General features: G+C 44.2%; 1 long non-coding RNA gene across 1 annotated transcript; it reads right to left on the bottom strand.

Annotated features, from left to right (window-relative positions):
- Positions 1 to 408: 408 nt before the first annotated feature.
- LOC309873405 lies at positions 409 to 25,317 on the bottom strand. The gene is made up of 3 exons (XR_014316345.1): positions 25,229 to 25,317; positions 11,796 to 11,929; positions 409 to 631 (listed from the first exon to the last, which is right to left on the bottom strand). It is a non-coding gene; the product is annotated as an uncharacterized lncRNA (long non-coding RNA).
- Positions 25,318 to 26,153: the final 836 nt, after the last annotated feature.

The following is a 26,153-nucleotide window of genomic DNA, read 5'->3' as shown; positions in this document are numbered from 1 at the left end:
CACTTCTATGGCTCCTAACCCAATGGTCTCCTCTCTCACACACACTACTAGACCTCTTAGCTAGTTTTGACCCACCCAATTATCATCTCTTCAGATTTTCATCTACCTCATTGACTATCCTTTCTCAGTTCTCCTCAGCTGGAGCACCCCCCTACCCCCAAATATTAGGCTTTAGAGTGCCTCAGGTTTGCTCTTTGACACATACTTCTATCCACACACTCTCTCAATGTGACTGCATTACTCCTATGCTCCCAAATGCTATATACTTCTGATGTTTCCCAAGTTAGTCATTCCAATCCTAACTTCCTTCCTGAGTTCTAGACTTTTAACTTCTTAGCTGACATCTCGACTTGGATGTTGTCTTAATTGAGTCCCTCATAAAACGGAGCCCAAAGGAAGGATTAAGATTCTGACAGTTTAATCGAGAGGTGTAAGTCCTTGGGTATTGGGTGTAGGAGAAAAAAAAGGAAAAAGGCAAGGGTGTGATATGATGTGTTGGGCTGTATTACCATCCTCACTTCCACCTCAGAATGCTGCCAACACACCCAGCAGGTCACTCAGAATTTGTGTTCACTTAGCATATGGTCCTTCTCTGGAAGAGGTGTCTGAAGATATTGTATCCTTGAGTAGTCTATAGGAGAGGGAAAAATGAAGAGTTTGACTGGTTCCTTTTTAGCTTCCATTTCCCCTAATTCATGGTTCACCTTCAGGTTGCTAGCTCCATACTTTCGATATGCATAACCTAAACCCTGGCTGGCATGCAGGAAGACACCTTGCAGGGTGATACGCCATTCAAGACTGGACGTGGGGGAGAGACATAGAGCTAATGGAGCACCGGCTGGGATTAAGGAAAAGGAGGCTGTACTATGTTTGTGGCCCAGTGTACCACATCAGATATACAAAGATGAGCATAACCAAACAGAATTCTTAATTTCTTTCTTCCAATCAAACCTAGTCCCTCCTTCCTCACAGGCTTTCTCCTCCCAGAAAGCATGGTGCCATTGTCTCCATTGCTAAACCTTATGAGGAATCCACCACCCAAATGGCCTGTGAAGTGGTCACTTCACTTCTATTCTTGCTTCCTTTCAATGTATTTTTTACATTGCAAGAGTGACCTTTCTAGAAGTAATACAGCACTGCTCTTCTCCCGAGCTCTAGGGTTCTGTTCCATCATTTAGCTCTCATAAAAACACTCACTAGGAAAGGATTTTCCTGACTTTCCTATCAAAAGAGTCTCACTCCCTTAACACTGTCTGCATTACCCTTTCTAGTGCATCTTTAGCAGCACTCTGTGAAATGATCCCCTTCTAATGGAGCTCCATTCAGGTCAGACAGAGTCTAGTATCTGTCTTCTTGTATTCACAGCACCAAATACAGTCCTGAGTACATAAGAGGGACATAAATGCTCATTGAATGAATGAATGTCCTAATAAACAGTAGGTGAACTGAAGACTTCACTGTGTGGCAAGGAACAATCCGTCTGCGTGACTTCTCATCTGGTTAAGTCTTCCTATGACTAGAAATTCCTTGAAGCAGGGAACATGGGAAAATTGAAGAGCATTATTTAGGTCTTGCTAGAGTTCAAGGTGAGTCTGAGGATAGTTAACCATCTTTCTCCTGTCTCCTTTTGTTTTAAATTAAACTTTAATTTGGAGATAATCACAGATTCACATCCATTTTTAAGAAAGGATAGAGTTCCCTTACACTCTTACTCAGTTTCTTTCAGGGGAACACCTCGCAAAAACTATAGCATAATATCGCAACCAGGATAGTGACCCTGATAAAGTCAAGGCACAGAAGATTTCCAACACTGTAAGGATTCTTTGTATTATATTTTTGTAAATATACCACTACTTGTATCTTGCTTCAACCACTTCTTTTTTTTTTTTTTTCCAAAGTCTTGGAACGACCTTTAAGATGATAATATCCAAAAAAACAACAGTGGGGATATGGTTAGATATGTAATAGAATTTTGTTTTACAAATAATACATATTGTTTTCAGTGTTTGTGTAATTTTTTAAAATTTATTTTTTTTTCAGCGTAACAGTATTCATTGTTTTTGCACCACACCCAGTGCTCCATGCAATCCGTGCCCTCTCTAATACCCACCACCTGGTTCCCCCAACCTCCCACCCCCCACCCCTTCAAATCGCTCAGATTGTTTTTCAGAGTACATAGTCTCTCATGGTTCACCTCCCCTTCCAATTTCCCTCAACTCCCTTCTCTTCTCCATCTCCCCTTGTCCTCCATGCTATTTGTTATGCTCCACAAATAAGTGAAACCATATAATTGACCCTCTCTGCTTGACTTATTTCACTCAGCATAATCTCTTCCAGTCCTGTCCATGTTGCTACAAAAGTTGGGTATTCATCCTTTCTGATGGAGGCAACCACTTCTTTAACCCCTGGCAGCTCCTAATCTGTTCCTCATTTCTACTATTTTGTTATTTCAAGGATATTATGTAAATAGAATCACACTATATGTAACTTCTGGGAATTGGATTTTTCACTCAGATGCTTCTCTGGAAATTCATCCAGGTTGTTGCTTGTGTCAATATAGGCATATCTCATTTATTATCATTAGCAATATTATTATTATTACTACAGGCTTGTGACAATCCTGCCTTGAGCCAGTCTATCGGCGTCACTGTTCCAACAGTATTTGCTCACTTCATGTCTCTGTGGCACACTGTGATAACCCTCATACTCCTTCAATCTTTCCCATTATTACCATATTGAATTGCTGCAGTCTCAGAGTAAAACCTGAATGGACGAGAAGTTCCTTTGTATGCATGAACAAAGAAAGTGATCTCGAGATGGAACCCACTCCCAGGGAAGATGCTGTGGAGATTGTTGAAATGACAACACAGGATGTAGAATGTTACATAAACTCAGTTGACAAGGCAGTGGCAGAGCTTGAAAGAAGTTCAGCTGTGGGGAAAATCCTATTAGACAGCATCACGTACTAGAGAGAAATCATTTCTGAAAGGAACAGTCAATAGACGCAGTAAAATTCTTCATTATTTCCTTAAAGAAATTGCCACCTTGACCTTCAACAACCCCCATCTTGATCAGTTAGCAGCAAGGCCTCCTCGATCAGCAAAAAGACTATGACTTGCTGAAAGCTCAGATGATAATTAGCATCATTTTTAGCAATACATTATCTTGTCATTAAGGGATATAGATTGTTTTTATAGACACAATGCTACTGCGCATTTAATAGACTATAGTGTACTATAAACATTACTTTTATATGCACTGGGAAGCCAAAATGTTCATTTGACTCACTTTGAGGCATGCCCTGCTCTTTGTTCCTTCTTTGGTGCTAAGTAATATTCTATGGTGTGGCTACACCAAAATTTGTTTAACCATTCACCCACTGAAGTACATCTGGGTGGTGGTTTCCAATTGGGGATATGACCAATAAAAATGCTATAAACATTGGATTACAGGTTTTTGTGTGGAAGTTAATTTGTCATTTCACGGGGATAAATGGACAAGAGTGCAATTGCTGGGGTGCGGGGGGTATGGCAGTTGCCTATTTCTTTCTTAAGAACCTGCCAAGCTTATCAGACACATGAAAAAATGTTCATCATCACTAGCCCTCAGGGAGATTCAAATTAAAACCACATTGAGATACCACCTTACACCAGTTAGAATGGCCAAAATTAATAAGACAGGAAACAACATGTGTTGGAGAGGATGTGGAGAAAGGGGAACCCTCTTACACTGTTGGTGGGAATGCAAGTTGGTGCAGCCTCTTCGGAGAACAGTGTGGAGATTCCTCAAGAAATTAAAAATAGAACTTCCCTATGACCCTGCAATTGCACTCCTGGGTATTGACCCCAAGGATACAGATGGAGTGAAAAGAAGGGCCATCTGTACCCCAATGTTTATAGCAGCAATGGTCACGGTCGCCAAACTATGGAAAGAGCCACGATGCCCTTCAATGGACGAATGGATAAGGAAGATGTGGTCCATATACACTATGGAGTATTATGCCTCCATCAGAAAGGATGAATACCCAACTTTTGTAGCAACATGGATGGGACTGGAAGAGATTATGCTGAGTGAAATAAGTCAAGCAGAGAGAGTTAATTATCATATGGTTTCACTTATTTGTGGAGCATAACAAATATCATGGAGGACAAGGGGTGTTAGAGAGGAGAAGGGAGTTGGGGAAAATTGGAAGGGGAGGTGAATCATGAGAGACTCTGGACAATACAATCTATGGACTATAGACAAAAACAATCTGAGAGGTTTGAAGTGGCGGGGGTGTGGGAGGTTGGGGTACCAGGTGGTGGGTATTATAGAGGGCTTGCATGGAGCACTGGGTGTGGTGAAAAAAATAATGAATACTGTTTTTCTGAAAATAAATGAATCAATTTAATTAAAAAAAAAAAAAAAAAGAACCTGCCAAGCTCCCTTCCAGAGTGGCCATACCATTAGACACTCCACCAGCAGTGTATGAGTGATCTCGTTTCTCCACATTCTCACTGCACTTGGGAAAATCGAGGGGGTACTCCTTAGATTCTGCTAGAGTCTGCAGATTCACTAGCCCACTTTTTTCCTGTCCTAGTCTTCTAAAAATGTTCTGTCCCAAGTTTGGCTCAGTTGGAGATTAATGATAAAAGCCTACTGTCATCTAGATAGAACAGCCTACCAAGCATTTTCCTTTAAGAGAGGCTGACAAGAAAGGAAACTTTCACGTTTCCTGGCCTCTCCACTCCATTTTAAACAGCATCAGAAATTATGACTATCACTTGAGGCTTTGGAGGAGTAGTCTTGAGGCCGGATTTCCATCAGGACCTTGATAAGCCATAGGAAATCATGCACTCAGGCCAAATCAAGTGGGTAGAGGACGCCTTGCCAAGTCCTTTCTAGATTCCGGGTAGAGAGCTCTGTGGATGGCAACAGCATGGTACCTCGCCTGAGCCCACGGGGATGCAAAAGCTGCTTCTAAGGAGGGGAAAACTGCGCCTTCCTAGTTGGGACTGGGGTCATGCTGGGATTTTCTCTTTGGCGGCCTGCCAAGACAAAACAGAAGGACAAAAGTCTGCTGTCTGCTCCTATCATGACTGCCTACACTGTCATACTCCGGGTTTCTCAGAGACCCAGCACCCCTTCGCCCTGCCTTGCCTTGCCTTGCTCTCGCCTTCTCAAAGTCATCTGTTTTACCACCTTAACTTTTTGTATTTTATTCAGCACATACTTATGTAGTGGTTCTTATTTTTCAGGCATGGTTTTGTGTGTATTAGCTCCTTTAAAACTCTTAGCGACTCCCTAAGGTAGGAATCATTAACGTCTCAATTTCACAGATGAGGGTACTTAGATACAAAGAAGTCCAGTAACTTGCCCAAGGTCGCAAAGCTCGTAAGTGTCAAAAGTGAGATTTGAACCCAGGCAGCCTGGTTCCAGAATCTATGTTCTTAATCACCATATTATGATGACTGTCTATTATTGACAAATATGCTTTGAATAATTCTCTTTCTCAAGGCCATTGGTATTTCCGTGAAGAATGGGATGCCTGGCAGTCTCAGTCCATATAGCATGTGACTTTTGATCTCAGGGTCATGAGTTCAAGTACCACATTGGGCATAGAGCCTACTTAAAATAAAGATTACAAGATAATAATAAATAATAATAACAAATTAGATTGGGTATATCAGTAAGGAAAAAAGCTTTCTGCCAAAGGAATGAAATATTTAGATGTGGGGCGTCAGACAGTGAGTGAAGGAGACATCTGGGGGCACCCCTGCCTTCCAGGTGCTCTTTATCCAGATCATTACTTGTCACCCAGGCTAAGGCATGTACAGGATCCCCACAAGGAAGACTATATTGCATATTGCAGCATATTCTTCTGGAGGTTATTTCAAAGAACTACAACTAACATATATGTGGCGTTACTAGCCCAGAAACTGGGCTAGGAGCCGTACCTACATTGTATCAACAGCTGTGTGGGACAGAGGATACTCATTCCCTTTTTAGAGATGAGAAAATTGAAGCATCCAGTGGTGAGTGGCTGAGGAGTTTGCTGGAAGCCCCCCCCCCCCCAACAAAGTTGCAAAGGGCAGTCCTAGCTAGGTCTGTCTGCACCCAGTCCTAGTTCTGTCTGGTATACAGACAAAAATGCTATACAAAATGACTATACAAAAATGACTAAAAAGTTAAAACTACTACTTTTGTGTTATTTTTGGCCACTGTGTCAATTTTGGCAACTGAAGGTAAGAATAAAACCTTCCATTTCCCCGCCCATGAATCAGTTACTCCCCCAGGTTTTCACATCATAGAATACGGCACGGCCATTAGCCTACAGGAAAACCAGCACTTGGCCTTTGTTCTGTCAATTCTATCTCCAAAGTGCATCCTGAGTCCATCCACTCGTGTCCATAACCACCAGCAGCCCGTGGAGTCCAGGCTACTACCATCCATTTCCTCAACAGCGCCTTCTGAGCACGTCACCTGCAATCTACCCCCACGGCGAAAATATACATGGTCTTCTTGCGATAACGATTTGCTCTTGTCCCTCTCTGGCTGCTTATGCTTTCCACTGGATTTGACACCATGTTCCTGCTCTCTAACCTGCAGCCACAGCAGAAGAGGCCTTATTCCTCCATACTTGGGGCCCGTCACCCATGCCAGGATGGTCTTCTCCCACTCTTCCTGCGGCTGCCACCTCCCCAGAATGTCCCATGGGATCTGCACTAGACATCCTCCCTCTGCTAAGATTAAACGTATCAGTCCATCCACCCGAAGACTCAGACCAGCACCTGGCATAGAGTAAGCACTCTGTTAACAGTTGTTCTTGTTACTGCTTTGATCACTGTTCTAGCAGACACTTTAAAATGCAGGCATAGGTGATTAGCTAAATGAAGTAGGAAAGAGGAATGACCTCACCATCTGGGCCCCAGGAGCTCCTAGGAGAGGAAGGTCAGATGTTTTTAGAGGAAAAAGAATGTGGGCTTGTAAATTCTTTTCTCTGCCTTAAAAATGAGTTATTACTGCTATTGCCACATACACAATTGCTTTGTGCCTAACGGAAGCGGTAAAAACAATAGCACCGTAAACTGTTTTGAGAAAATACAAGAGTGCTTAGTATATTGTTAAAGGCAATATCTAGACTTGTCTGATTTTCTTACTCGATCTCACCCCAGCTCTTAAAGTCCCGCATCACATGTTTTTCTATGACTTAGTAAGAAGTACCTAAAACACAGGTTGTCCTCCTTTTGATTTTCTGGCATGCCTGCTAACAATCCCAGAAATAACTACCAGACACCTGAGAAGAGGGAAAAGAGTGAAGAAAAATTGGGTTGAAACACCCTATGAAATGCATCATTAGACTTTGTTCAATTAAGAACTGCTTTTTACCAGTGAGAGCAGGGGACAGTGCGGAGACCTCACACCCAGCAGGTGGCTTGGCCGGACTCTGCTTCGACAGACGGTGCTCTGGTTTATGCACAAAGAGTTCTGTCACAGCAGGTCCCTGTAATGCATCATGTCCACGGCCGGGCCTGCTTCCACAGGGCATGGATCAGCCATTTGACAGAATCTTATAAAGCCATGTCAGTGACATGAGCGAAGAAATTCCAAAACACGGGGAATGCCTCACATTACAATTAAGCGCATAAAGGACACACGTGAACGGCATGCCTGAAGACCTGTCATCATGGTAGCTGTCCCTGTGACACTTTTACTTCATCTGGGGCACCCCCGTTCCCTCTGTGCGAGCAGATAGGACAGGAAAGCAGTCGCGGTGGGCACCATGCCATTGACCTTCCTCCTCATTTAAAAGCCAGGATTGGAGACATGGTGAAATATTAACATAGCACATTAGTGCTATATTAGTTGCAGACTTGTTCTTCTTTGTTCCTCTGTATTTTGCAAATGTTCTAACACTTTAAAAAAAAAAAAAACCACTTTTTTCTCTTTTAGTTTCCCTGGAAACTTCCAAAAGGCAGCAGCTGTGGTCTCACATCATACCCTCTCCCCCGCTCCCCCAAGTGTGTAAATAAAGTAACATCTCTGTGTCTTTAATTTATAACAGGCTAAACTTTCCCCTGTAAGCTGATACTCTGACCAGAAGTCTGTGGGTGGGACGGGTGTTGTGTGTGTGTGTGTGTGCGTGTGTGTGTGTTTGTAGTCGTAGCTTCTTTTGGCTGATAAACTAGCACTTAAGTGTTTCCCTTTTCCAAACCCCCAAATGACAAGTGTCTTTGTGGTGAGGTGGCAGCCCAACCGTCATTGCCAACATGAGCGGTCCTGGTGACACTTATTTTTAGTTTGCTGTTTTAAACAACGGTTAGGTGGCACAGCCAGGGCCCTCAAGGCCCAAACTTCTATGATCCAGTGTGGGGAGCTATTAAAGAGAAAGCAAGGCAAGGTGGGTAGCCCTCTTCAGGAAGGGCTGAACACTGGCTCTCTAGGTGGACTGGAGAGACAAGGCAGAGATCTTGTCTTGGGTGAGAAGACTGTCATCTACTTTTTACATGGGCGAGTTTTATCAAGGATGCTATGAAACAGAAACACATTGACTCCGTTTGGACGAATGCAAATCCAGGCAGCCTCGGGGAACTAATTACAGTGACGAGGCTGATGAGACAAAGCAGCGACCATAGTAGACATCTGCTCTGTGGCCTGTTCAGCATTCTGTTCACCCTCCTGACAAAGCCCAAAGCAAGGTGTCTCATCTCCTGCGGGTCAAGTAGTTGGCATGGCATCAAGCGAGGCCAATTAACTCTCCCCAGGGAAGAGGACATAAGGAACCTCTGGCTAATGGGGAATCCATTCATTTCTCCAACCTAAGTTTCCCAGCTTCCTGTCCTGTATGACGCCAGAGTTCTCTGCTTTTTATTTGACTCTGTGGCTTTCTAACATGTATGTGTATGTGTGGTATGATATATATGTGTGCATGTGGTATGATATGTATGTGTGGTATGATATGTATGTGTGTGTATTTTTTAATTTATTTTTTATTAAATTAGCCAAAGTCGGTTTTTCTATGCTTGGAACAAAAGAACTCTCCCTCAGATGAGAACCTCAAATATTTTACTATATATGCAAATCTCTGTCTGGCTCTGGACAGTTCAATTTCTCCCTCCACGTCCTCCACCCCAACACCCCATCCCAAATAATCTCAATTTAGGGGAAAATGAATCCTCTCCCTTAAACAGGAGCTGTGACATGCTGGGTTTTATGAAGGTATCGGTGATTTTTTTCCCCCTTCCTTTTTCTACAAATGCAAGCTTCCTGCTATTTCCTAACCAGGGGCAGCCCAGCAACTCATCTCAAAAGGATTGTTCAGATAGGAGAGGGTGGGAGGGTCTGCACATCCCCTGGGTCTCTCGTATTGCTGCTGTAGGACCTGGCTTTGCTTGTCCTATGGTCCTTGAGCTGGAAAGCAAGTTCTGGCACTGGCCTCAGCGGTTAACCACCTCTAGAAGAAGCACTTCGGACTCCAGGAGAGAGGTGGTGAACATCAAAAGGCAGTGCTCTCAGCCACATGGGGTTCTGTCACAGGCAAAGCAGAAAGAACTAGCCCCACACATCCCAAGAGAATCTGGCTCCTCCATCACCGTACAGGCAGAGGCAACATTCACATACGTGGCGTGGGATGGACAACGACCCCCTCCCACTGCCATGGCTACTGGTGCTATTCCTGTGCCCAGCCTGGACAAGATCTCCCACCCCCACAGGATATATTCATGTTTCAAGCCATCTCTTATTCCTTAGATGCATCTCAAAATCCCATAAGGTAGGAAAAGCCAGCAACCTTGGTCCCATTTTATGGATATGGAAACTGAAGTATGGAATGTGCTGGTATGTCACATTCAATCTTGTAGGATTATTACTGACAGTAAAAACAATGGTCATAGGTGTTGAGTATCAGACTTCTCTCCCAGAATCTCTTTACAGCACAACAGAAACAAGAGCAGCTCATATTTACCAAGTGCTCCCTATGGACTTCAAATTTATTGAAGTAGATGCAACTGTCCTTATTTTCAAGATAAAGGAAGTGGGGCTCAGGAAGATTAAGTAATCTGCCTACAACCACATAGTTGGTAAGCGGTTGAGTCAGCCTAGGGACTCAGGCAGTCTGACTCCAAAGTCACGCCCTGGACTAGAAAGTCACATGCCTGTTAGTCCATTTTTAAAGGAAAAAAAAAATCTAATAGAGTCAATTGGCCAGACCCTTAGGCTTTGTTCTGTTCTAATCTGACCCCCATTTGTAATACTTTTTAGTCTGAGAGTAAACATCCCATATCCACTATGGGCAGAAGTAGTTCTTCACAAATATTTTTAGCTCAGAGTGAAAAGGTGCAAGAACTTAAAGGAGATGTTCAAGTCCATCCCCTAGACCCAGATGGCTTACAGGATTTGGGTAAACACTCAGCTCAAAAATGCTAACAAATTTTCCAGCCTTGGCTGTTGACCTCAGCCTGTGTATGCCAGGCCAACAGAAGTAGTAGCCTGGAAAATGTCAAGGATCTAATCAGTTCGTGCTGAAACTAAACTTGACTTCCTTCTGCAGTGTGTATCTCTGCCATGTCAGTCTGCACAGCCCGGCCAACACCCAAATGTGACTGGAAACCCAACAGCCTAGGCTAGTAACATGTTCTTTTCAAAGCGGTGTTCATAGGCTAGGGAGGGAGGGCAGGTCAGACAAGCTCTTACGAATAAAATAAGATCAAAGGTTTGATAAGACTTGGTATCATTCAGATGACACCCACAGACGTTGGAAAGGTGTCTCACATAGGCACCCTGGGGCAAAATGATGAGTGCAAGAAAATTGGTCATCAGCAGCTCTACTGTCTCTCAGTGCTGCTTCTTCTCTTTGAAAGTCTTCTTCAGACACTCACCGCTCTCAACTACCATTCCTCCCCAGAACCAGGGCCTCTACAGTGTCTTCCACACAATCCTGTCCTGCCTGGCCAGACCCTGGGCTGGTTTTTAAAAGAAGTGATCTTAAAGTGTGTTTACCCCCTAGCTGTTCATTCCTTCAAAGTACTAGTGACTAAACCAAGGCTGATAAGCTAACTCATAATTTATATGCTATTGGGTGATAGTAACTTAAACAAGACTCATAGGGAACTTTTGAAATTCACCCGAATAATAACTAATGGAATTTTCTGGCATTCTGGGAGGTTGGTGCGGTAGTGCTCTTTGGTGCTTGCTTTTATGCAACCCTCCTGGCCTTTCACACAGGGTCATGTGACAGCAGCCTCTACATATGGATGAAGGCATTTAATTCTCAGTGAGAGACCTTCCAGCATGCTCTTCCTCTGCTGCAGGAACTGTGAGTCATTTGTTGAAATGGAGGTGTCATGAGAGTAAAGCAGACTGGATCCCTGAGGCACCATGTGATGTCCCAGAGAACGATCCAGACCTACAATGGATTTTGGGTGAAAGGAATAATCTTCCTTCATGTTAATCTACTAATATCTTTGTGATATCTGTTATAGCAACAAAGTCCAGCATATCCTGATTGTTACAGCTGGTAACTCTTGACCACTTTCAAATCTCAATCCATTGTTTGCCTCCCATCTATCGTTAAGAAAGGTGTTGGGGCACTTGGGTGGTTCAGTCGGTTAAGTGGCTAACTCTTGATTTTTGGTTCAGGTCATGATCTTGGGATCCTGGGATTGAGACCTATGTCAGGCTCCACGTTCAGTGGGGAGTCTGCTTCAGGATTCTCTCTCTCCCTCTGCCCCTCCCCCGGCTTGCTCACTCACACACTCTCTCTCTCTCTCTAATATAAATAAATCTTAAAAAAAAAAAAAAAGATGTGCGTCACTTACCTGTGTGATTTTGAACAAGCTAGTCTCCTTTCACAGAATGAGTCTCTGTATTCTGTGTAGTATAGGATGGCTGGTCTTTTGCAGAGGTAAGGTTTTACCCGAATGGCAATCCATAGTCGCGTTGAACCTGTTTTCTAAAGATAACCATGGTGTGTTAAGGCACGGTGATCTGTCCCAAAACAAACAGAAATGTTTAACCCAACCCAAATACTTTTTGCCTGGTTGTCTCTGTAAGCAGCAGGATCAAGATCCCAGGTTGACGGTACACAAGCACAGTTTTAGGAGGCTTAAAATTATACCTGAAGGCCACACGATATCCCAGTCCCCTTTAGAACTGGTCATGCTCGCACCTCTCAGCTATCTATATTTGTCAAACTAGAGCTGCTCAACTGAAACATCAGGCAGATTTTCTCCAAGTTTACTTAGAAGTTATGTGAGAACTTCCCAGTAGAGAAGGCCACATCATCTAAAACAGTATTTCTCAGTTCTTTTCATGAGGACTCCTCTGCAGTACAAAAAGTTTCCCTCCCTCAATGTGTGTGTGTGTGTGTGTGTGTGTGTAAAACTCTTGGTGTCCAGTGATCTAAAAATGCACTATTTAAAAAAGTAAGTTTTAGTGTATTGTTATTCATGTATTTGAAAAATAGCACATATACTATTAAGAATATTTAAACATATGATGTATTTGGGCCCCAGGCACGTATGTGTATTTGCTGACCCCTGGGCCATAACTCTGAGGCTCCCCCGGGGCTATTCCCATGCAGGGGCTGGGAGCTATAGACTCAAGAAAGCTAAGGAAATGTTGTAATTTGTATTTGGTTCTTATTTTCTTCACCAGTCCCCACCCCCAGTCTCCAGTTCTCTAGGAAGAAGATACTAAAACAGAATTAGAAGTGCATAAGGTTTGGGCCGGGGTGAGGAACAGCACCTGTGGGAAAGTGTGAGGTAAAACAGAATTAGAAGTGCATAAGGTTTGGGCCGGGGTGAGGAACAGCACCTGTGGGAAAGTGTGAGGAAGCAGGAGTGGTCGTGAGAAAGCCACCTGATTGGGATACTGCCTCTGTTGGCCCAAAATGTTGCTCCAGGGCAAGATCACCTGTGGGATCCAAGTCGTCATCTGGCAGAAATGGCCAGGTCTCTTTTCCATGGTCCTGATCATTTATTGACTGGGGCATAGAATGTGGCTTTGGCTCAAAGGTGGCTCACAGAGGAGGCTGTGAGCTAGCTACCTTCCTAGTAGCTGGGCAGGGGGCCCTTTCTTGAAAGGGGATCAGGGTAGCCTGTCTGTAGCTGCCAAACCCTACCTTTCCCCCTAATTCTGTGAGGCAATTTTTGCCTCTCACAGTTATTCATGAGGGCAGTATGATTCTATAAATGACAGTGTGAATTGCCCTTGGGAAATAGGCCATCTCTACACCAGCAAAATTAGAAGGCAATCATAACCATACGTAAGCATATTTGAATCAGCTAAAAGGTGAGATGCCCCTAGGATATGGGACTGTGTTTTGTTTCAGCAGAATCTCCTCTGCAGAGGGAGCTCATTGCAAACCTGAAAGAAGATCAGAGAAATGTTGGCTGCAATAAGCTGGTCGTCCTCTGCCATGAACGTGAACACTCGTGAGTCTGTGAGTCCTGACTGCTTACTCAGGGGAAGTCCCTGTGCTAAGACAGACAAAGCGGTCATGGGATGGTGGGAAGCGGCCTAGGGAAAGCTCCCCTGGAGGGAGCCTATTCTAAGTGTCCGTCCCTTCACTTAGCCTGGCCTCAGAGGGGGTGTTTAGCATACGGCATGAAGAACAGACTAAGAGGGACCCAGTCGGTGGGAATGATCTCCCACATCAAACCCTGTTAGTTCAGTTTCAAACATGGAACACTAGACCTCCAAAGATTCATCTTTCAGAAGCTGCCACCGTGGCTTCCAAGTGAGAGTTTATGCAGATCAAGGAGAGCAGAGGGAAGATGGAGTAAAAGGAAGGCTGGGCCATGCCCTGCCCTTACCTCCAGCCTCCTTCAGAAGATAGGGTCCCATCCTTATCTGTTGTACATGTTTGGATTTTGTGTAAGGTGACGTTTAAGAAAAGGTTCCTTAATGAAGATAAATGAGTCAGATAACTACAGTTTCCTTGGCCTCCCCTGAAACCTACTGAAATAGAATGTCCCAGGAATGTGTTCTTCCAAAATGCTGCTCAAGGTACCTCCTGATAGGATGGATAGCTGGAAGGCAGATGACATAGATGACAGACAGACGGATGGTTAGCTAGAATAAATTTACCAATATACACATTGTACCAGACATACACAGGTAGAAAATTTTAAATAAATATAATAGAAGCTCTAGTATTTTCTTCTTGTCTCCAAGGGATCATCTTGATTTCCCCTGATGCAGGCATACTTTGCACTGGAGCATTCTCATAGTCTTGTCTATGACAGCAAGAATGTGTGGGACACAAGGGGATAACCTACCAAACTTTTATTGGTCTCTGAGCCACTGAGATAGGGATTGGTATGCTCCATCCTAACCCATTCCTTCCTCTGTTCCAAGGCTAGGGCCCGGGGATAGATAGAGTATACGGTGACTGTAGTTGATGACTACAAGGTGGGAAAAGGGGACATGTCTTTTTCCAAACCAGATGGATTCTTCTTCCCTCTTCCCTTTGAGCACAGGTGAAATCCAATTTAGGCAAAATGGATATTTCAAAACTGAGCTCTACTCCATCATCCATGTTTAGAACAGTAAGTGGAGCTGCTGACATGTTCGTTGCTGGAATGCCCTGTAGATCACCTCTGAAAGTCATTCATAGACATGCAGTCACCCACAGCTGGGACAATGACTAGAGGAGGACCAGTGTGTGGGGCATTGTCGCTGGCCACGGTGGTTGGATATCAATGGAGAGGAGAGTGCAAGGTCTGAGCAGGCAAAGTCCGGGCTCTTCAACAGCCTGGGGTCTAAGGAGGCATGAGGCAGGCACCAGATGTGTTTCTGTCCCTTCTGTGAGTCAGCTTCTATTTTAGCTACTGCTAAATAAAAGACTGTTTCCAGGTATGCTATGTTTGGCTGAACCCTAAACTTGGACATTAAGTATAGCCCTGAGGTTCCCAAGACTACATTGCTCTAAACCACAATTATTCCACACACGTTGGATTGAAAAGAAATTAAAATTAGAAGCATGAAGAAAATGAAATAAATGCCTGTGGGTTTCCCACACAACCTGCAAATCTCCCTTCACTATCAATACAACACGACAGTTCTGCTTCTGTTTTGACTGCTCTTTCCACCGTGGGGACCCATTTTCAGTACTATTTCCCCAATGTGGTTCCCCCCCATCCCGTTTGTTCATTCACAGTCTCTCCCCCACCACACACCTTTCCCTCCAAATTCCCGGGTGCCCATCTGCTTTTCCAACTCCACCTCCAGATGCATGTACAGGCTTTACCCCAAAGCCTCCCTAGTGAGCAATATCACTTTCTGGGGATAGTAAGCACTGACTCATTGCCTCCTGCTTACCACAGTTTCCAAAACACAGTCTTATTTCACCCTTGTCTCTACCCAGATCTCTGTGAGTTTGGGCCACCACGTACGTAAACTGACTCTTAATGGGGGATTCCCTGATCATCTTCTCAACAACACTCTCACTCCCCATCCCTCCTCTGATGACTATCCTACCAAAAGTCTGAAGAGAGCAGACCTTAAGGAACTAAGACTCCTCAGGATCCATCCTTCTCTGCCTCTCAGACTTTTGGTCCACAGAGGAAATAGGCTTCTGCTGTTAAAATAAGACTTGGGAGATCCTTAGAGAAAATGGCACCACGAAGACAAGACGGTACCTCCAGTAAGTTCCATCTGAGCATCAACACCTGTGCCAGAACAGTATAACCTAAAGATGAGCCATGATGTTCTCTGAAGTGGGCAACTACGTGAATTTGACTCTTGTTCTCCCAGCCCCCATGAGAAAGAGCAAGAGACTGAAATGCGAGTAGTTGAAGATGAAAGTTCTCCAATTTTTATGTTAAATACAAGTATATTTATCTCTCGATCAGATCCAAGCAAAGCAGCTCCTTGAGGACACTGATCTGAGGGGTGCCTGTTCACAAGGAGAACGACGCCATGCAGCAAAATCCATCAGACTGCCCTCTTAAATGTTCCCAAGCAGAAGCAGCATGAGCTGGGTGTTCCTACCTCTTTCAAGCCTCCCTTGCTGGAAAATCGGTCTCCTGGTGACTCAGAATTAGTTAAGGATACTCCCCCACACCCTTACCGTCAAGATCAAGCCTGTTCCCTACTGATTTCTAACACTGATCCCACATACCCTCAGGTCTTCTCTCTGCAAAGGTGTGCGCAGCTTTTTATCTGGGAAGCAGGAGAAGCAGCCTGTGCCTTTAAAAGTCCTCAAAGCTGATGAACAGCTCTGCCTAGGCCTTCCTGGAGGAATTTATGGAGAAATTCTTTAGTCCACCACACCTTCATTTTCCAGAAGAGGAAATGCCTTCTTGTCCTCTGGAAGTCCTGCCTGTCTTGGCTTAGATTTTAGAGAAAGTGTGATCTAAAACACTTAGAAATATGCTCCTTACAAGATCACTGAAACAGAGCAAACCAAACCAACAAATACAAAAAAGAGGGTGTGTAAAATGTCCCCTGTGAATATAATGGGGTGTTGTCCCCAAATTCATGCTAGCTAGGTGGGGCTGCCGCTGGGACAAGGTCCCCACAAGGAGTCTGCTCACCTAGTCACCAGGTCTCAAAGAAGAATTTACATTCCACAGAGCCTCCAGATGGTGCATTGCAGATGATCTCATGTTCCTTCTGCAATATGTTCAGTCATATTTGGGAATTAGCATCCAGCTCCAGAGCTTCCCAGTAGTACGGAAGCCTGTTTCAGGGCTGATCCATGAATATGACATAAGCTCAGGGCTGGGCAGTCACAGGGTTTCAAGTAACCAGAGGAGAATCCATCTCTCTTCTGCTTTCATCTGCCTCCCAAATAGGGTCTGTTGCTGCCTCTGATCCCTTTTCTAATGTCACTCTTCCAGAACACAAGAAGGAAGCAGAGCTGAAGGAAATCAGGACTTCTAGAATCCAGTTCTCTCCTGCATCTCCAGGCAGTGATCAGATGGCGTATTCGTGGTGCCAAGAAAGACTCTGAAGTTCTTGGTAAATGGTATCATAAAATTCACAGCAGTAGGTACAGTCATTTCCAACTCCAGTTCTTCACCTGGGCAGGAAACTCAAAGATGAGTTAAATTGCTCTGAAGAATGATTTCACGCATTCATTCAATTAATTTTATCTTTGTGGTCATGCAGATCTGAGGATGAACAGCCATTGGTGCCCACAACTCCTCTCATCTCCTTGGAATGCATAGATCATATAGGCACGTCTCTGGCTTTTTATTTGTTTGCATTTTAATTTTTTTTTCCTAAGGCCAGTGACTTAGCTGTGCCATTGAGAATTGAGGGTTAATTCACCTCCCCCATATTGTATGATCCAGAATTCTTGAGCATGAACAACCAAGATTAACTGAAGCCAAGAAGACATTTGTTGGGAGGGTTTAGGGATGTTCACAGAATTACCAGGAAGGTAGGAGAGTGAGGCTTGGGGAAATGCAGAAACTAGAGCAGCTCCAGGGTTACAAGGAACAGTAAGCACCATCAAGGGCAGGTCTTAGGAAGAACTTGTCCAAGACATGCTGTGGATACTAGTGGTAGTGTAGGCATTGCCTCCTCCTGCTGTCACTGTCACTTCTGCTGAGAAACATATTTCTGTGGGTCCCTGCAGCCTACGCCACGATCAAGAGACTCCATGTCTCACAGAGGGGCAGCTGGTTGGGTATGTGGAGGTTAAGAGCCCACGCTGCCAGAACTCACAAGTTCCCTCTCTCAGCTTCTATAGGACGGGCGGAGGGCACTGGGATCTACAACACAAAATATCAGGGTAGGGAAATCCGCCCAAAAGGGGATAGGAAGATGGATAGCCAAAGGGGGGAAAAAAAGAGAGGGAGAGAAAGGAAGAAAGAAAGAGAAAAAGAAAAAAAAATAGTGAACATCTACCATATTAATATCAATCTCCTCCAAACACACACACACACACACACACACACACACACACACACATCTATATTCACTTCTTGCATAGCTCTCTCTCTAATTAGATCTTTTAAGGATCTGATTTTACACATTAAAAAAAACCCTTATCTTGAAGAACTCAGACAGGGAGACAAAGCACGAGAAACTCTTGACTCTGGGAAATAAACTGACTGCTGCAGAAAGGGAGGTGGGTAGGGGGATGGGGTAACTGGGTAATGGGCATGAAGGAGGGCACGTGATGTGATGAGCACTGGGTGTTGTACGCAGCTTGATGAATCATTGAACGCTATATCAAAAACTGGAGGTGTACTAAATGTTGGCTAATTGAATTTAAATTAAAAAAAAAAAAGAAAGACAAACCCTTATCTCAAAGGACTCACTTTGGGCTATAGCATATAGCCCGTATCTCACATTATTTGTTCTCTTCTGCCAAATTCTGGCATTGTAAATACAGTTTATGCTCATATCTATTATTCCCTTGGACACTTCCAACAAAAATTTGATGTGGTCCACATAATTTAATATGTTGTAAAACAGGCCAGTGAAAAATAAAAACAAACCAGGTGGGACCCCGTGTGGTGTCCTCTCCTCTCAGTATTTCCAGGGAAGGGGGAGGCTAACCAAGGAAGATGGGGTCTGTCTGGGCTCTTGCATTCTCTTGATGGGTCAAGGGGAGGCGCTCTGGGCTGATAGACAAGGTTTCAGAAAAAGGGCTGAGGGGTTGGTTGAGTCCACAGGTATGGAGCATGGCTCATATGTGTTCAGAACAAACAAGAACTAGGCTAGGGAAGGGGGCAAGAGTCATGGTAGGGATTGACCAGTTGGCTAAAGCAGGACCATGGATAATGGGCTGCAGAAGGAACCCCAGCAGGCCTGCTGGTGGTTAATAAGTCATGGCTGAAATCAACAGGGTATGTATGCAAGGGTTCAGGTGAGGCTGGAGGACAAGGCTGGGATTTCACCAGGATTTCACCAGAGACAGGCTTCCTCTGGGAATGGGCCCTGACATGTGCTGCTCCTTGGAGGGGAAGCTCCAAGTGGTTCTTCTGAGGGCTAACCCAATCCCAGAGTGTTCAGGATGGCAGTTCTGAATCTTCATGTACATATTACTCTTTAATCAGAAAACACACACACACACACACACACACACACACGGTATACTTTGAAATGAAATTTCCAGATATGGTAGAAGGAGACCTGACTTTTATCTGAACCCAGCTCTTTCACCAACTAACTGTGCGACATAAGTTAAGTCAGATATTTCAGGGCCTCAATTTCCTTTGATTAAATGAGAAGATGCAGCTAAATATTGCTTAAAGATTCTCCTAGCTTTAGATATGGCTAGTCCATTTTCAGGTGCCTGGTACACACAGGCACGTGTGTGTGCGCGTGCACGTGGCACACACACGCACACACACCCCAGGCGTGATGCTGCAAGTGTGCTCCCAGAAGGAAGTCTCCAAGCGCCATCCTTGCTGTGTATCTCTACCCTGAAGCTGGCTCTGGGAGAGGCGGACTTCCTCGCAAACCACAGCTGTTGAAATGGCTCCAAGGGAGTTGTACTTAATTCCTGTTTCCTAACATCCTGGCTGCAGGTCCCAGCAGAATCAATAATGGGGTACTTCCCCCAAGTTACTAACCACAAACTGAAAGGGGGAAAACCATGCTACCCAAGGACTTAGCCAGTAGTGGGAAACTGGGGCCAGAAATAATAAGGCTGACCTGGGACCGACCAGTTCACAGCTCGAGAAATCACAGTGGTAGCCCAGCTAGGATTTCCTTTTTTTTCCAAGACAAATCATGTCAGCTCTGATTAATCTCCTGGTTGTGGCTAAATGCCACACATCAGGTTGAGGCTAAATCCCTCACATCAATATTCCCAAGATTGCACGGTGCTCCACCATCAGGGGTTTGGGGGAAGTCTTTGAACTTAGTCCACCATTCTAACCGATGTTCATTTATTAGCCTCTCTGAGTGACTGGCTTTTTCTGTGCCAGGCTGTGCTGGGCATGAGGATCACCTTAGTAACAAGACTGACATGGCCTGTGCCTTTATGGGCCCTAGAGTCTTACAGGGGAGGTGGAAAACATACAAATAAATACAAATCTCCAAATTTCCCCCCCAATTTGATTAGAAAGCAGTAAGACATTTTAAATAATGATTATCTTATTTCCATTTTCTGTTTGTTTTGGGGACAAAAAAATAAGAAGACAAATAAAATTTGAAGTAAAAGTCCAGGTAGGAGATTATTATAGCTCAGTGAGGAAAAGGTGAGGACTTGGACTCAGTTAGTCGATTCAGTCCTCCAGGGGACACTTGGCAGTTGTGCCTGGAGACATTTTTAATGGTCATGACAGGGATGGGGGGATAGGTGCTACTGGCCTCTAGTAGGTAGTGGCCAAGAATGCTGCTAAACATCCTAAAAAAGCATATGGCAGCCCCCCCCCCCAAAACAATTATCCAGACCCAAATGTCAGAAGCACCAATGCAGACAAACTCTGGACTAGGTCATGGCTGGAGAAATGAAGAGAAATCATTGGATTCAAGATGTACTTTTAAGCTGAAATGACAAAGAATTCCAAAGAGATTAAATGTGGAGCTCAAGAGAAAGAAATAATGCAAAGATGGCTTTCATATTTCTGTCTTGAGCAATGTATCATGAAAACATGTTGAATGAATAGATATCAAAATTTCTGTCTGGTAGATAAAATCTACTGCACAGTTTAAAACTCCAGATCTACTATTTGCCAATTGGGGACTGCAAAAGACACAAGCATTCTGTCTCCATCCCCCTATCAATAAAATGGGGATTACAACATACCGACTCCAAAGGTATGTGATGAAGATCAATTATTCCATCATATAAAGCATTTCAGAAAGGCCTGGCATGTGGTCAACAGTTGGGTTTTAGCTACTTTTTTTGTTGTTAATATTGATAATAATATTACTACAGTCTAGATCTCATGAGAATTATTCATCCAAATGGGACAAATGAATTTGGGAGCCATCAGCATAGAGATGATTCCACCAACGCAGACAGCCTCTAAAGCCTTGAGATGAGTATGTCCTAGGGAAGGTCCAGGGTTGACCATGGATACCTGTTGTTAGAATACTGGGGGATGAGCCAAAACCAGCCAAGGAGACTAAGAAGAGTCAGACAGTGAGGTAAAAGGAAAGTCAATGAAAGAAAGCATTTCTAGGAGTGGGTGCTCAACTGGGTTAAGAAGAGGATAGAAAAGTACCTCTTGAATTTCAAGGTCATGGGTGACTATTGGTGAAGATAATTAAGAAGCCATGACTTCGACTGACTCATGAGCTGGATCCAAGCAATTGGAGGCTCCTCACCCTCTTCCCTGTTTGTGGAATGTGAGTTCCACTTGCCTTTCCTGCTCCCAGAGGCTGCTCCAAGGACACGGGCATAAGATGGTGATGTGGTGTTGAGAATGGTATATGCATGCAGTATTTGTGACTGAACCCAACTAAGGCCTCTTTATAAACTTAGAAGATTGGCAGCAGGGATCCATTTGTTTTGCTGCTGCTCAAGTAAGTCCCCTTTGCTTTTTAAGACGCCACTTTCCACCATGGAGTGGTGGCCTCTTTCTTTGGTTTCTCCTACCCTCTGCATAGGGGGGCCAGCTTCAGGTTACACCTAGGGAAGCTCCCAGGGGGGAGGCTTACAGACTGACAGTGACTTTGACAAAAATGACATCAGTTAAGAAGTGGGAATGGAAACCAGTCTGGTTTGAATTGAAGCTTAAGTGGGAGAAGATATGCAATAGAGTGTATGGCAGTTTGGGGAGATTTTGGCTAAGAAGAGCAGAATCAGTGGGGGGCCTGTTAGGCTAATGAGGGATTGTTGTTTCTTTAAGATAAATACTATTATATTTATGTACTGATGGGAATAACATGGCAGAAGGGGGAACATTGGGGATGCAGGAGGGAAGGCAGTAGGTAGAAAAAAGTCCTTGAGAGGATAGGAGGAGGCAGGAGAGTGTGGTCTTTGGGGAGATGGGAGACAATTCGTGTTTTGAAACAGGTGGTTAGCAGGAAGTGGACACCGTGTAGACAGGTTTGTAGTTTTTTGGTTAGGGGAATGAAAGTAGGGCATGTCTGGTCACTTTTATTTTCTTCGTGAAGTATGGGGCAGGCAGGACCCCCAGAGCAAAGTAGAGGAAGAGAGAACAAAACAGTCACCTGGGAACTACAAAGGTCAGACTTCTAGAAAAAAGTGGGAGTTCTGTTTTGAAACTTTGGATTATGAATTTTAAGTGACACCAGGAAACTTCATTCCTTGACTTCCTCCTGCAGTGTCCAGTTGTTCAGATAGAAGTGTAGAGAAGGTAGGAGGTAGAACAGTGGATTCATTGGCAAGTGGATTTTTGCCAGACAAATAGGGCACCGGGGAAGGTGGGGGGAGTTGAGGGTATTTGCAAGGGAATGATTATAATGGTGGACCCCTGAAAATAAGCTGAGATAAAAGGAGATGAGAGAGAGATTGTCTTGGTTAGCAAGACAATTTTGGTTGGTTAGCAAGAAAGCACACATTGTAAAGCGGCAGAAGAGAATGAGGGAACACTTCCTCCCCAACCAGACTGAAGCACATGGGGTATGAGCCAACCAACAGCCCCTGGTTGACAGACCTGAAGTGAGTGGTGGAGCTGTGAGCTGCCAGGTCTTAGGGCAACACAGTGGAGTTCAGAGAGGTCAAGCCAGCTTCAACCCCTATTTGCTCTGTACACAGCAAAGTCTTACACAATCTGAGGTCCAAGCCTGCTTGGTTAAAGCCTCTTCACTCCCATGCCCCTGTTCCCCTTTCCAGGGCAGGGGCAAGATTTTCAAAAGTTTGCAGATTAAAAATAATCATAGAGTAAGCTAATGAAGCAGCACCAGTGGTTTAAACAAAAGCCCATACCTAGCACCAATGTGGATTAGGTAGAGGTTATTTTTTTTGAAATCCACATTGTTTCGAGAGCATTCCCTTTACACAGCATTCAGTTTAAAGCATACTTTTAAGTTTTGTTTTCAATACTCTAGGTTCAAAATGCCTTATAGATAGAGTCAAAAACAAAAAGAGAGAAAAGTTGCCCAGTTAACACCTTATTTACTATGGCCTTTTATTTTTATTTAATTTTTATGAATTATTTAAATTTAATTTCGTTAACATACATGGTATCATTATTAGTTTAAGAGGTAGAATTCAGTGATTCATCGGTTGCATATAGCACCAGTGCTCATTACACCATATGTCCTCCTCAATGCCCATCACCCAGTGACCCCATCCTCCCTCTCACCTCCCCTCCAGCAACCCTCAGTTTGTTCTCTATAGTTAGGAACCTCCCTCTCTGTTTTCATCTTACTCTATTTTTCCTTTTAAATGTGATCCTCATCCTTACATATGGCAGACACCCCAAAGCATTTCATGGTCATAGTCCAAGATCAGGGATACCACTGTAATTATTGTTAACAGTTATTTGGTGTTGACTGTGTCCCAGGCATTGTTCTAGATCTTGTTCCTTTGTTATTACATTTGATGTTCACATTTATGGCTTTTTGTCCTATTTTACAAGTCAGGAAAATGAGACATTGAAGAGGTAAGTAACTTGTCCAAGGTCACCCGTCAGGAGGGGTAGTGATGAAAAGGTCTGCAGAGTTTGTGTTCTTAACCATTTGGCAATGCTAACATATACTGCAAGAATACAGCATTTACTCTTTTGTTATCCAGGGCAGACACCCCTGGCCTGTCACAGAACCATCCCACAAAGCTTGGTCCCTAATCTGTCACTCTGGAATCTCTAATTAGCTGATGAGTGTTGATACCAGAAAGGAAATCTATCTGCTCTTCCAGGCCTAGACCCTTTTCCCTTGGCTGTTCCTATTCTCCCACAAACTGACCCTCTATATTCAGCATAGGGTCTTGGTCTCTCACAAGTCTGACTCAGGATGAGACTTGTTCCTGGTCCTTCTGCCTATCTTCTGGTCCTTCTTCATCCTCACCCCATCACAAACTAACCCAGGGAGTGATTTGATAGGTGTTGATAAGGCATCTGTGGTACAGAGGTGAAGTAGAGGTAATAGGCAGGACAGAAAGGGAAAGGGCTCAGTGCAGATTCATCCTCTGACTCCTGAGCTCCAATCGTGCTATAAGAGTTCTGGGAACTCTAGAGATCCAGAGCTTTAGACGTGGCATCATGTTCTGAAGTTCCTACAGTTGGAAACATACCACTGAATTATCCTTTCCATATCTTCTTAAATGGCCCCAAGATACTCCCTCAACTTCAGTCAACTGAATTGCAAACATAAGAAAATCTTTTAATTTTGGAGGAAAAACTTGGATATTTTTTGGATATTGAAGGTGTTAATTAGGGGGCTGAAAAATATTGAGTTCTAACTACCTGTGCAATGTTGGAAAATTGCTGGGCCTCTCTGAGCTGCAGTTGGTCCATAAAGCAGGCCAATTAAGTCGAGGACCTCTCAGGTCCCTTCCAGTCTCAGCATTTTGTGTCAATACAGAGGCCCTTGTGTTCTCCCCCATTTACTCCCAAGGGTCACCAAAAGATGTTCCCCATATACTGGTGGGACTTCTGTCAGTTTCTGCAGGTCTGATGATATCTTCTCCCTCCTGCTGTGGCTCTGCCCTTTCTTGCCCCCATAGCTATTGCCTTATGGCGTTCCCTGAGTTGCAGGTTCTGTGGGGTTTAAAGTCTATTTACCTATCATCCCCATTATGGCCATGGGGGTATTCATGTCCTCATGGTGCCAAAGCTCTTTTAGGACTTGTACACTCTAGTGAAGTTAGTCCCCTTTGAAACCTGAAGTAGAACTGATGAGGGAGCAGGAGGCTGGCTGAGGACAAAGTAAAAGCTGGCACCTTGCACCCCTTCTCCACCCGCTCCCCTCGGTAATGTGTGTGACATTCCTCAGGCACCCCTAACTGCCATAAACAAGAAACAAATAGTTAACTTGCAGAGATCACAATCCTGCAAGACAGAGTCTCCCTTGGTTTACAAATGTCCTAGAGATCTACAAAGAAGTTACCTTATCAATAGCACAATTTCCAGAAGCAAATAACTCAGTTCCTCAAGCCCCAAATAAAGTTAAATTTCTTCTAAACCCAAATCTCACTAACAAGGACACTTGATAGGAGAAATGTGAAACTTTAGATCTCCAAGATAGTGTCGAGAATCATTCCCAAGTATGTGGCCCATTGATATACATCTAAAGGGTCTCACAAGAAGATTTTTACTACTAGTAATAAATAACCTTTCTCCCAACAATAGCTAGCCCCTCAAGGTCCTGGAGACCTTGCTTCCAAAATTCCTTAGAGACTAACATCACCCCCTTTGTTCTCACCTACCCAACTCCTGTGTATATAATCAGCCACTCCTCAGGATAACAGGGCAGCAGCTCTTCCTGCCCATGGGTCCTGTCCCCTTCCTGCCCATGGGTCCTATCCCCTGTCCCGTCTCAAGAATTCTTTCTTGGTCATCAGCTCTGGACCTCAGCCCACCGAACCTCACCTAGGTTCTAGAACTTCATCAGAACTACCAAAATCTACTGCTGACATCTGAACCCTGGGCACACCTGCTAAGAGGTACTGTCAAGTTACTGTGAAAACTTTAGAGGCAGTGCTCAAACTCTGGCCTGCATGTCAGTCTCTCCTCCACTGACACAAAGAACAATATGAGTTGGCTAAACACCGAAGACTCACAAAATACAGGATTGATCTAATCTGTCCCTGGAAACCATTGAGACAAACCCATTATCTGAGGAGCCAGGACAAGTTATAATTAGAAGCCCAGTGAGTCACGGCTCGTGGGAGTTAGCTCAGAGGCTCTCGCTCATAAAATGACACACTAGTTTGACGTCTGTTGGGCTCATCCTGGGCATCAGAATTTAGCCCAGTACAAGGACTCAGAGACTTTATTAGAGATAAGTAAAATTTTGGAGAACTAGAATATTCATGCTGAGTCTACAGTCTCTAATGGATTGTGTCCCCCTCCAATTTCCCCCAAGTCACTCACTCTGAGTGGTTTTAGAAGGGAGGAGAATGGAGAGTTAGGTGAGCTTGGTGGTGGGCATTAAGGGGCGCATGTATTGCATGGAACACTGGGTGTGGTGCATAAACAATGAGTCTTGGAACTGTAAGGACCTATTTAGCCAGGGCTTCCATCAAGGTTAAAACAATAACGTTGTTTAACCCTAAAACTATCCCTGCTCCCCTTCCCCCCAGGAACTTACTTAAAAACAAGTCCCAGAAACCAGCCACAGGTAACAAAGCC

Source organism: Mustela nivalis (assembly GCF_964662115.1).
Source record: "Mustela nivalis genome assembly, chromosome: 9".
In the NCBI taxonomy this organism is placed as follows: Eukaryota; Metazoa; Chordata; class Mammalia; order Carnivora; family Mustelidae; genus Mustela; species Mustela nivalis.
This window is presented reverse-complemented; position numbering and strand designations above follow the sequence as displayed.